Here is a 14,187-nt window from a genome sequence, read left to right on the forward strand (position 1 = left end):
TTACCAGCTGTGGTAGCTATGGGGCAAAACTCCCACTTGAGAAAAACAGGGTAAAGTGTGCCAGCTCAGGCATGGTGGGAGGGAGTAGAGTACCAAGTAGGCTGTTGAGGTCCCCAGTTTCAGGACTTGACTGAGGTGGCATTCCTGGACCTGTCAAGGGCCACAGGGGAGCCCACTGCCCTGAAGGGAGAGTCCCAGGCCAGGCAGCTTTCACCACCAGCTGACTTAAGAGCCCCAGGTCCTAAAGGGAACATTGGTAGTGGTCTGACAGCATTTTCCATGGGCCTAAGGTGGTGGTAGCCATGAGGTGAGGCTCCTGTGCCTTTGGAAAGGGGAGAGAAAGGTGGGAAGGACTGCATCTTCTGTTTTTGGTGCCAGCCCAGTTGCAGTACAATTAGAATGCTGGGTAGACTAAGGTTTTTGACTCTAGTCCCTGAGAAAGTATACAGTGGAGCTTTCATACATCTGGCAGCAGACTTTTAGTGGAAACCATACAGACAAAAAGAGTGGCATAACATATTTAAAGAGCTGAAGGAAAAGAGACTTATTCCAGAATATACCTGACAAAAATATCCTTCAAATATCAAGAAGAGATAAGACTTTCCCAAACAAAAGCTGAAGGATTTAATCAACACCAGACTTGTCTTACAAGAAATGCTAGAATAATACTTCAATCAGAAAGGAAAGATGTTAATGAGCAAGAAGAAATTATCTGCAGGTACAAAACTCACTGGTAATAGTAAGTACACAGAAAAACAAAGAATATAATTATACTAACTGATGTGGAGACTACTCTTATGCTAAGTAGAAGGACTAAAAGATGATCAAAAACAACATCTTTAAGAAATAGTACAATAAGATAGAAATAAAACATTAAAAAGTCAGGAGATGATATGGTCTAGCTGTGTCTCCACCCAAATCTCATCTTCAATTGTAGCTCCCATAATCCCCATATGTTGTGGGAGGTAATTAAATCATGGGGGTGGGTGGGTTTTTCCCATGCTGTTCTTGTGATAGTGAATGTCTCATGAGATTTGATGGTTTTATAAAGGGCAGTTCTCCTGCACATTCTCTCTTGCCTGCTGCCATGTACAATGTGCCGTTGCTCCTTCTTTGCCTTTCATCATGATTGTGAGACTTCCACAACCATGTGGAACTGTGAGTCCATTAAACCTTTTTTTTCCTTATAAGTTACCCAGTCTTAGGTATGTCTTTATTAGCAGTGTGAGAACAGACTAACACAGGAACAAAGTTTTAGTTTTAGTTTTTTCTTATTTATGTGAACAGGATTAAGATATCATTGGCATAAAAAGTGGGTTGTAAAGATAGTATTTGAAGCCTCATGGTACCCTCAAACCAAAATCCTACAATAGATACAGAAAAAGCAATAAATTAATCATATTACCAGAGGAAAAAAAAATCCTGGCCAGGCATGGTAGCTCATGGCTGTAATCCTAGCACTGTGGGAGGCCAAGGTGGGTGGATCACCTGAGGTCAGGAGTTCGAGACCAGCCTGACCAACATGGCGAAACCCTGTGTCTAGTAAAAATACAAAAGTAGCCAGGCGTGGTGGCAGGCACCTGTAATCCCAGCTACTTGGGAGGCTGAGGTGGGAGAACTGCTTGAACCTGGAAAGCAGAGTTTGCAGTGAGCCAAGATCATGCCACTGCACTCCAGCCTGGACAACAGAGCGAGACTCCACCTCAAAAAAAAAAAAAAAAAGTTACCTTCACTAAAGTGAGACAGGAAGGAAAAGAGGAAGAGAAGACTGTACAACAAGAAAACAGCAAGATGGATTTACGTCCTTACTTATCAGTAGCATTAAACATAAACGGACTAAACTGTCTAGTCAAAGGAGTGGCTGAATGGATGATAAAAACAAGACCGAGTGATCTGTTGCCTAGAAGAAACACTTCATCTATAAAGACAGACTGAAAATACAGAGATGAAGAGAAATATTCCATGTCAATAGATACCAAAAAAGAACGAGAATAGTTACATCAGACAAAGTAGATTAAGACGAAAACTAAGAGGCAAAGGTTGCTATATAATGATAAAGAGGTCAGTTGTGCAAGAGGTTATAACAATTTTAAATATATATGCACCCAACACTGAAGGACTCAGATACATAGAGCAAATATTAGAGCTAAAGATGATAGGCCCCAATACAATAATAGCTGGAGACTTCACCCCACTTTCAGCATTGGACAAATCTTCCAGACAGAAAAAGAAATACTTGACTCGATCTGCACTATAGACCAAATGGACCTAATAGAGAACATTTAGAGAACATTTTGTGCAGTTACTACAAAATACACATTCTTTTCCTCAGCACATGGATTATTCAAGGATAGACCACATGTTAGGTTACAAAACAGGTGCCAACACATTCAAAAAGTTGAAATAATGTTGTGATAGTTAACAAGTGTCAACTTGATTGTATTGAAGGATGCAAAGTATTGTTCCTGGGTGTGTCTCTGAGGGTGTTGCTAAAGGAGATTAACATTTGAGTCAGTGGACTTGGAAAGGCAGAACCACTCTCAATGTGAGTGGGCACCATCTAATCAACTGCCAGTGTGGCTAGAATAAAACAGACTTGCTGAGTCTTCCAGATATTATCTTTCTCCTGTGCTTCTTCCTGCCCTCAAACATCAGACTCCAAGTTCTTCAGCTTTTGGACTCTTGGACTTACACCAGTGATTTACTAGGGACCTTCAGCCACAGACTGAAGACTGCACTGTCAGCTTCCCTCCTTTTAAGGTTTGGGGACTTGGACTGGTTTCCTTGATCCTCAGCTTGCAGACAGTCTATTGTGGGACTTCACCTTGTGATCATGTGAGTTAATACTCCTTAATAGACTCCCCTTCATATAGACACCTATCCTATTAGTTCTGTCCCTCTAGAAAACCCTGACCAGTACAAATGTCAAGCATCTTCTCTGACAGCAGTGAACTAAAACTAGAAGTTAATAATAAGAATTTTGGAAACTATACAACTACATGGAAATTAAACAATACACTCCTGAATGACCAGTGGTCAATGAAAAAATTAAATTGAAAAGTTTCTTGAAACAAATAGAAACAACATACCAAAATTCACAGGATATAGTGAAAGCAGCAAGAGGGAAGTTTATAGATGTAACTGCATACATCAAAAAAGATGAAAAACTTTTAAAAAAATCTAATGATGCATCTGATTAATAGCCAGAATAAAGAGCTCAAACTCTATAGGAAATAAAACCTAATAATCTGAACCAAAAAAGGGCAAAATATTTGAAGAGACATTTCTCAAAAGATAACATACAAATGGCAAACAGGCATGAAAAGGCACTAAACATTATTGATCAGAGAAATGAAAATCAAAACTACAATGGGATGTCATCTCAACCCAGTTAAAATGTCTTATATAAAAAAGACAGGCACTAACAAATGCTGGCAAGGATGTCAAGAAAAGGGAACCCTCATTCACTGTTGATGGAAATGTAAATTAGTACAGCCATTCTGGAGAACAGTTTGAAGGTTCTTCAAAAAACTAAAAATAGAGCTACCATATGGTCCAGTAATCCACTGCTGGGTATATAGCTGATGTAATTTTGCTGTGTCTCCACCCAAATCTCATCTTGATTTGTAATCCCCACATGTTGAGGAAGAATCTAGCGGGAGGCAGTTGGATCATGAGGGCAGTTTCCGTCATGCTGTTCTCATGATAGTGAGGGAGTTCTCATGAAATCTGATGATTTAAAAGCGTTTGGCAATTCCCCCTGCTTGCTGTTCTTCTGCTGCTTTGTGAAGAAGGTGCCTGCTTCCCCCTTGTCTTCTGCCATAAGTTTCCTGAGACCTCCCCAGCCACGCAGAACTTTAAATCAATTAAACTTCTTTCCTTTATAAATTACCCAGCCTCAGGTATTCTTTATAGTAGTGTGAAAATGGACGAATACAATATCCAAAAGAAATGATATCAGTATATTGAAGAAATCTTTTTATTCGCATTTTTCTTGAAGCACTGTTCACAATAGCAAAGATTTAGAAGCAACTTAAGTGTCCATCAACAGATGAATAAAATAAATGTGGCACATATAAATGAATAGTGGTCCATTGTGTATAAGAATGAGATCCTCTCATTTGCAACAACATAGATGGAAATGAAAATGTTAAGTGAAATAGCACAGGCACAGAAAAACAAATATTGTATGTTCTTAATTATCTGTGGGATTGGGAAGGTTACAGGAGGGGTAAGATGAAGGTGGGGATGGTGAATGGGTAAAAAAATATAACGAATAAAATCTATTATTTAATAGCACAACAGGGTGACTAGTTAACAATAACGTTACAGCACATTTTAAAGTAACTAAGTAATTGAATTGTTTAACACAAAGGATAAATGCTTGAGGGATTGGATACCCCATTCTCCATGATGTGAGTGTTATGTATTGCATATCTGTATCAAAACATCTTATTTACCTCATTAAAATGTACCTACTATGTACCCACAAAAATTAAAAATTAAAAGAATCAACCTGGAATAGCTCTATTAACTACAGTCAAAGCAAACTCCAGAGAAAGCAATATTATTATGCATAAAAGGGAATGTATGATAATGATGTCAAGTCTATGAAAAGACAAATTTTTAGTGTGTATGTACCCACAATAGATCAAGATATGTGAGGCAAAAACTGAACTGAAAGAAATAGGTAAATCCATTATTAAAGGTTGAGATTAATGCCTTTCTCCATCAGTAACGCATCCAGCAGATAAGGGTATGGGGAAAAATAGAAAAGCCAGTTAACACTGAACATATTTTAACCAACAGTATTCAATCGAAATGCACACAATATATTTAAACAGTAGAATATACATTCTTTAAGCTCTAATAGAATATTCACCAAGTAGACCATGCTTTGGGCCATAAATCATATCTTGGACATTAACATTGATTAACAACTTCTTTACTACTGATTCAATTTCTGAAGCTTTTCAGGGTTTCAATCTCTTGATTCACTGTGAATTTTCTAATTTGTGTGCCTAAAGACATTCATAGTAGTCTCTGGGGATCTTCTGCATTTCTTTGGGATCAGTTGTATATTATCTTTGTTATTTCATTATGCTTATTTGGATCTCAATCTAGTTAAGGGTCCATTAGTTGTGGTCCCCCCCCCCCCAAAGAATTCTTGGGTTTATCGATCTTTTGTTTGGATTTTTTTGTATCTCAATTTCATTAGGTTTTTCTCTAATGTTTTTCTTCTGCTGGCACTGGGAATTTTTTTTCCTAGTCCTTTTTAGGTACAAAGTTAGATTGTTACTTTGAGCCCTTTGCAACTTCTTGATGAAGGTATTTAGGGCTATAAACTTTTCTCTTACTGCTTTGGCTGCGTCTTAGAGATTTTGGTAAGCTGTATCTCCATCTTTGTTAATTTCAAAGAATTTTAAGTTTCTGCCTTAATTTAGATGTTTGATTAGAAGTTATTTAGGAGTAAGTTGTTTAGTTTCCATACGTTTGTGTAGTTGAGAGAGCTTTTTGATATTGGTTTCCATTTTTATTGACCTGTGATCCAAGGGTGTGCTTAGTATGATTTCATTTTTTTTGAACCTGAGACTTGCTTCATGACCAAGTATGTGGTTAATCTCAGAATATGGTCCGTGTGCAGATGAGAAGAACATATTCCATGGTTATGGGGTGTTCTGTAGATGTCTATTAGGTCCAGTTTTCTGAGTGTTGAGTTTAAGTCCAGAGTTTGTTAGCTTCTGTCTCAATGATCTGTCTAATGCTATTGGTGGGGTGTTGAAATCTCCCACTATTATTCTGTGGTTGTCTAAGTCTTTCTGTAGGCCAAATAAAGGAGAAAAGAAAACCCTTGTATGCTGTTGATGAAATGCAAATTGGTATGACCATTGTATCAGTCTGTCCTTATACTGCTATAAGGTGCTATCTGAGACTGGGTAATTTAAGAAGAGGTTTGATTCACAGTCCCACAGACTTAACAGGAAGCATGACTGGGAGGCCATAGGAAAGTTACAATCATGGCAGAAGGCAAAGGGAAAACAAGCACTTCTTCACATGGCAGGAGAGAATGTGAAGGCAAAAGTGCCACACACTTTTAAGCCATCAAATCTCGTGAGAACTCACTATCACAAGAACATCGAGGGGGAAATCCGACCCCATGATGCAATCACCTCCCAGCAGCCCCTCCTCCAATTTGATATGAGATTTGGGCAAATCCAAACCATATCAGCCATTATAGAAAACCTCTTGAGGAATCTCCATGCAGTTTACCGAACATAAGACCCAGGAATCCCTCTACTTGGTACTTACTCAAAGGGCATGAAATCAGCACCTTGCAGAAATAAGCACATTTCCATGTTCATAAAATTGTTATTCACAATAGCCAAGATATGGAATCAACCTACTTGTCAATTGACAGATGAATGGCTGGAGAAGTTGTAGCATTACTAGATACTGCCATTTGTGACAATAGCATGATGTCCTCAACTTCATCTAAGTGAAATAAGTCAGACACAGAAAGATATGTGAAATTTAGAAAATGTCAAAGACAGAAATGGAGTGTAGAACTGGTTACCCAGGGCAGTGAAGGAGAAGAAACAGGGAGAGGTAGGTCAAGAGTACAAAGTTGCAGCTATAAAAGATGAATAAGCCTAGAGAGCTTTTGTATAACATGAGGACTGTATTTGTATAATGAAATATTAACTAATTTTCTAAGAGTAGATTTTTGCCATTCTTACCACAAGGACAGGTAATTCTGTGAGATGATATATTGTTAATTTGGCTGCAGTAATAATTTCATTATGTATATCAAAACATGTTTTATAACTTAAAACATGGATTAAAAACTTCCTGGTCAGATGGTAAAATTTTATATTTACCCTGAATTTTATAGGGATCACTAAACCAGAATGGAAATGAAAGTGGGGAGGAGCGTTCCAAGATGGCCAAATAGGAACAGTTCTGGTCTGCAGCTCCCAGCGTGATTGATGCAGAAGACGGATGATTTCTGCATTTCCAACTGTGGTTCCTGGTTCATCTCACTGCGACTGGTTGGAAAGTGGGTGCAGCCCATGGAGGGCAAGCTGAAGCAGGGTGGGGCATTGCCTCACCTGGGAAGTGCAAGGGGTTGGGGAATTTCCCTTTCCTAGCCAAGGGAAGTCATGACAGACCGCACTGGGAAAATATGAACACCGCAACCTAAACACTGCACTTTTCCAATGGTCTTAGCAAACGGCAGATCAGGAGATTATGTCCCATTCCTGGCTCAGCAGGACCCACGCCCATGGAGCCTTGCTTACTGCTAGTTGGAGATCCAACTGTGAGGCTGCAAGCCTGGCTGGGGGAGGGGCGTCCACCATTGCTGAGGCTTGAATAGGTAAAGTGGCCAGGAAACTCGAACTGGGTGGAGCCCACTGCAGCTCAAAGAGGCCAGCCTGCCTCTGTAGACTCCACCTCTGGGGGCAGGGCATAGCTGAACAAAAAGGCAGCAGAAAATTCCACAGACTTAAACGTCCATGTCTGATAGCTCTGAAGAAAGCAGTGGTTCTCCCAGCATGGTGTTTGAGCTCTGAGAATGGACAGACTGCCTCCACAAGTGGGTCCCTGACCCTTAGGTAACCTAACTTGGAGACACCTCCCAGTAGGGGCCGACTGACACCTCATATAGCCAGGTGCCCCTCTGAGAAGAAGCTTCCAGAGGAAGCGTCAGGCTGCAATATTCACTGTGCTGCAATATTCACTGTTCTGCAGCTTCCGCTGATGATACCCAGGCAAACAGGGTCTGGAGGGAACCTCCAGCAAACTCCAATAGACCTGCAGCTGAGGGACCTGACTGTTAGAAGGAAAACTAACAAACAGAAAGGGATAGCATCAACATCAACAAAAAGGACATCCACACCAAAACCCCATCTGTAGGTCACCATCATCAAAGACCAAAGGTAGATAAAACCATAAACATGGAGAGAAACCAGAGCAGAAAAGCTGAAAATTCTAAAAACCAGAGCAGCCCTTCTCCTCCAAAGGATTGCAGCTCCTCGCCAGCAATGGATCAATGCAGGACGGAGAATGACTTTGATGAATTGACAGAAGTAGGCTTCAGAAAGTCGGTAATAAACTTCTCTGAGCTAAAGGAGGATGTTTGAACCCATCATAAGGAAGCTAAAGACCTTGAAAAAAGATTAGATGATGGCTAACTAGAATAAACAGGGTAGGGAAGACCTTAAATGACCTGATGGAGCTGAAAACCATGGCACGAGAACTACGTGATGCATTCACAAGCTTCAGTAGCCAATTTGACCAAGTGGAAGAAAGGGTATCAGTGATTGAAGATCAGTTGAATGAAATGAAGCAAGAAGAGAAGTTTAGAGAAAAAAAGAGTAAAAAGAAAGGAACAAAGCCTCCAAGAAATATGGGACTATGTGAAAAGACCAAATCTATGTCTGATTGGTGTAACCAAAAGTGACGGGGAGAAGGGAACCAAGCCAGAAAACTCTCTTCAAGATACTGTACAAGAGAACTTCCCCAACCTAGCAAGGCAGGCCAACATTTAAATGAAGGAAATACAGAGAACATCACAAAGATACTCCTCGAGAAGAGCAACTCCAAGACACATAGTTTTCAGGTTCACCAAGGTTGAAATGAAGGAAAAAAATGCTAAGGACAGCCAGAAAGAAAGGTCAGGTTACTCACAAAGGGAAACTCATCAGACTAACAGTGGATCTCTTGGCTGAAACCCTACAAGCCAGAAGAGAGTGGGGCCAATATCAACATTCTTAAAGAAAAGAATTTTCAACCCAGAATTTCATATCCAGCTAAACTAAGCTTCATAAGTGAAGGAGAAATACTGTCCTTTACAGAAAAGCAAATGCTGAGGAATTTTGTCACCACCAGGCCTGCCCTACGAGAGCTCCAGAAGGAAGCACTGAACATGGAAAGGAACAACTGGTAACAGCCACTACAAAAACATGCCAAATTGTAAAGACCATTGATGCTAGGAAGAAACTGCATCAATTAATGGGCAAAACAACCAGCTAACATAATAGTGACAGGATCAAATTCACACATAACAATATTAACCTTAAATGTAAATGGGCTAAATGCCCCAATTAAAAGACACAGACTGGCAAATTGGTTAAAGTCAAGACTCATCCCATCACATAAATGGAACCAAAGACAAAAACCACATCATTATCTCAACAGATGCAGAAAAGGCCTTTGATAAAATTCAACACCCCTTCTTGCTAAAAACTCTCAATAAATTAGGTATTGATGGAATGTATCTCAAAATAATAAGAGCTGTTTATGACAAACTCACAGCCAGTATCCTACTGAATGGGCAAAAGCTGGAAGCAAAATTCAAGAAATGGGAAAAGGATTCCCTATTTAATAAATGGTGCTGGGAAAATTGGCTAGCCATAAGCAGAAAGCTGAAACTGGATCCTTTCCTTACTCCTTATACGAAAATTAATTCAAGATGGATTAGAGACTTAAATGTTAGACCTAATACCATAAAAACCCTAGAAGAAAACCTAGGGAATACCGTTCAGGACATAGGCATGGGCAAGGACTTCATGTCTAAAACACCAAAAGCAACGGCAACAAAAGCCAAAATTGACAAATGGGATCTAACTAAACTAAAGAGCTTCTGCACAGCAAAAGAAACTACCATCAGAGTGAACAGGCAACCTACAGAATGGGAGATAATTTTTGCAATCTACTCATCTGACAAAGGGCTAATATCCAGAATCTACAAAGAACTCAAACAAATTTACAAGAAAAAAACAAACAACCCCATCAAAAAGTGGGCAAAGGATATGAACAGACATTTCTCAAAAGAAGACATTCATACAGCCAACCGACACAGGAAAAAATGCTCATCATCACTTGCCATCAGAGAAATGCAAATCAAAACCAAAATGAGATACCATCTCACACCAGTTAGAATGGCAATCATTAAAAAATCAGGAAACAACAGGTGCTGGAGAGGATGTGGAGAAATAGGAACACTTTTTACACTGTTGGTGGGATTGTAAACTAGTTCAACCATTATGGAAAACAGTATGGCGATTCCTCAGGGATCTAGAACTAGAAATACCATATGATCCAGCCATCCCATTACTGGGTATATACCCAAAGGATTATAAATCATGCTGCTATAAAGACACATGCACACGTATGTTTATTGTGGCACTATTCACAATAGCAAAGACTTGGAATCAACCCAAATGTCCATCAGTGACAGACCGGATTAAGAAAATGTGGCACATATACACCATGGAATACTATGCAGCCATAAAAAAGGATGAGTTTGTGTCCTTTGTAGGGACATGGATGCAGCTGGAAACCATCATTGTCAGCAAACTATCACAAGAAGAGAAAACCAAACACCGCATGTTCTCACTCATAGGTGGGAATTGAACATTGAGATCACTTGGACTCAGGAAGGGGAACATCACACACTGGGGCCTATTGTGGGGAGCGGGGAGGGGTGAGGGATGGCATTGGGAGTTATACCTGATGTAAATGAGGAGTTGAAGGGTGCTAATGAGTTGATGGGTGCAGTACAACAACATAACACATGTATACATATGTAACAAACCTGCACCTTGTCCACATGTACCCTAGAACTTAAAGTATAATAATAATAAGAAAAGAATATGTTAAAAAAAACAAAAACAAAACTCCCTTTGAAAACTGGCACAAGACAAGGATGCCCTCTGTCACCACTCCTATTCAACATAGTGTTGGAAGTTCTGGCCAGGGCAATCAGGCAAGAGAAAGAAATAAAGAGTATTCAATTAGGAAAACAGGAAGTCAAATTGTCCGTTAGCAGATGACATGATTGTATATTTAGAAAAGCCCATCATCTCAGCCAAAAATCTCCTTAAGCTGATCAGCAACTTCAGCAAAGTCTCGGGATACAAAATCAATGTGCAAAAATCACAAGCACTCCTATACACCAATAACAGACAAACACAGAGTCAAATCATGAGTGAACGCCCATTCACAATTGCTACAAAGAGATTAAAACACCTGGGAATCCAACTTACAAGGGATGTGAAGAACATCTTCAAGGAGAACTACAAACCACTGCTCAATGAAATAAAAGAGGACACAAACAAATGGAAGGACATTCCATGCTCATGGATAGGAAGAATCAATATCATGAAAATGGCCATACTGCCCAAGGTAATTTATAGATTCAGTGCCATCCCCCATCAAGCTACCAATGACTCTCTCTATAGAACTGGAAAAAAACTACTTTAAATGTCATATGGAACTAAAAAAGAGCCCGCATTGCCAAGACAATCCTAAGCCAAAAGAACAAAGCTGGAGGCATCACGCTACCTGACTTCAAGCTATACAATAAGGCTACAGTAAACAAAACAGCATGGTACTGGTACCAAAACAGAGATATAGACCAATGGAACAGAACAGAAACCTCAGAAATAACACCACACATCTACAACCATCTGATCTTTGATAAATCTGACAAGAACAAGAAATGGGGAAAGGATTCCCTATTTAATAAATGGTGCCAAGAAAACTAGCTAGCCATATGTAAAAAGCTGAAACTGGATCCCTTCCTTATACCATATACAAAAATTAATTCAAGATGGATTAAAGACTTAAATGTTAGACCTAATACCATAAAAACCCTAGAAGAAAACCTAGGTAATACCATTCAAGACATAGGCATGGGCAAGGACTTCATGTCTAAAACTATCAAAAGCAATGGCAACAAAAGCCAAAATTGACAAATGGGATCTAACTAAACTAAAGAGCTTCTGCACAGCAAAAGAAACTACCATCAGAGTGAACAGGCAACTTAGAGAATGGGAGAAAATTTTTGCAATCTACTCACCTGACAAAGGGCTAATATCTAGAATCTACAAAGAAGTTAAACAAATTTACAAGAAAAAAATCAAACAACCCCATCAAAAAGTGGGTGAAGGATATGAACAGATACTTCTCAAAAGAAGACATTTCTGCAGCCAACAGACACATGAAAAAATGCTCATCATCACTGGCATCAGAGAAATGCAAATCAAAACCACAATGAGATACCATCTCATACCAATTACAATGGCGATCATTAAAAAGTCAGGAAACAACAGATGTTGGAGAGGATGTGGAGAAACAGGAATGCTTTTACACTGTTGGTGGGACTGTAAACTGGTTCAACCATTGTGGAAGACAGTGTGGCAATTCCTCAAGGATCTAGAACTAGAAATATCATTTGACCCAGGGATTCCATTATTGGGTATAACCCAAAGGATTATAAATCATGCTACTATAAAGACACATGCACACATATGCTTATTGCAGCACTATTCACAATAGCAAAGACTTGGACAAATCCAAGTGTCCATCAATGATAGACTGGATTAAGAAAATGTGGCACATATACACCATGGAATACTGTGCAGCCATAAAAAAGGATGAGTTCATGTCCTTTGTAGCAACATGGATGAAGCTGGAAACCATCATTCTGAGCAAACTATTGCAAAGACAGAAAACCAAATACCGCATGTTCTCACTCATAGGTGGGAATTGAATAATGAGAACACTTGGACACAGGGCAGGAAACATCACGTACCAGGGCCTGTTGTGGGGTGCGGGGAGTGGGGAGTGATAGCATTAGGAGAAATACCTTATGTAAATGATGAGTTAATGGGTGCAGCAAACCAACATGGCACATATATACATATGTAACAAACCTGCACGTTGTGCACATGTACCCTAGAACTTAAAGTACAATTAAAAAAAAATGAAAGTGGGACTGAGGAGGTTCAGAAGTCAGACAGTTATGGAGTTGAACGGCTTGTCTACAGAGTCAAAGTCTCTTCCGTGAATACCAGAAACTGGGATGAAGTAGAAAGCTTATCCAGGTAGAAAAATCCTCAATGATGTTTTTCCATAAGTTTCAACATGTCTTTAAGTAAGGAGGAACAATAAAAGGGTGTCATTTGCAGCTTATGCCATATGTTCATGAGCTTTTGAAAAAAGATGGAAGAACAGAACTCTGGAAACAGTAATAAGTAACCCCAAACTTGTCTGTTTTGTATTGAGGTGCATGTGATAAAGTGATTGGCTACCACTGAGGGATAAGGGTAAGTACTGTCCTTGATTAAAAAGTTCTCCCTTCCCCCATTGTTGTAGTTTTGGAATGTTTGACATTTTTGAAGTATTTATGGAAGAGTTCCAGAAAGTTGAGAACACAGTACACTCAATGTAAGGAAGATGTAGAATTTGAACCTAGGGCACACCAACCCAAAACTTTTGCTTTTAACCACTGTGGAAATCTTAGGCAAATTGCTTTGACTGTCTGTACTTCATGTCTCTGATTTTTTTAATTTTTAATTTTTTATTTTTATTATACTTTAAGTTCTAGGGTACATGTGTATAACGTGCAGGTTTGTTACATATGTATACTTGTGCCATGTTGGTGTGCTGCACCCATCGACTCGTCAGCACCCATCAAGTCATCATTTATATCATGTATAACTCCCAATGCCATCCCTCCCCCCTCCCCCCTCCCCCCTCCCCATGATAGGCCCCAGTGTGTGATGTTCCCCTTCCCGAGTCCAAGTTTCCTCATTGTTCAGTTCCCACCTATGAGTGAGAACATGCGGTGTTTGGTTTTCTCTTCTTGTGATAGTTTGCTAAGAATGATGGTTTCCAGCTGCATCCATGTCCCTACAAAGGACGCAAACTCATCCTTTTTTATGGCTGCATAGTATTCCATGGTGTATATGTGCCACATTTTCTTAATCCGGTCTGTCACTGATGGACATTTGGGTTGATTCCAAGTCTTTGCTATTGTGAATAGTGCCGCAATAAACATACGTGTGCATGTGTCTTTGTAGTAGACTAATTTATAATCCTTTGGGTATATACCCAGTAGTGGGATGGCTGGGTCATATGGTACATCTAGTTCTAGATCCTTGAGGAATTGCCATACTGTTTTCCATAATGGTTGAACTAGTTTACAATCCCACCAACAGTGTAAAAGTGTTCCTATTTCTCCACATCCTCTCCAACACCTGTTGTTTCCTGATTTTTTAATGATTGCCATTCTAACTGGTGTGAGATGGTATCTCATTGTGGTTTTGATTTGCATTTCTCTGATGGCGAGTGACGATGAGCATTTTTTCATGTGTCTGTTGGCTGTATGAATGTCTTCTT

The sequence above is a fragment of the Rhinopithecus roxellana genome, chromosome 15 (assembly GCF_007565055.1).
Source record: "Rhinopithecus roxellana isolate Shanxi Qingling chromosome 15, ASM756505v1, whole genome shotgun sequence".
Classification (NCBI taxonomy): domain Eukaryota; kingdom Metazoa; phylum Chordata; class Mammalia; order Primates; family Cercopithecidae; genus Rhinopithecus; species Rhinopithecus roxellana.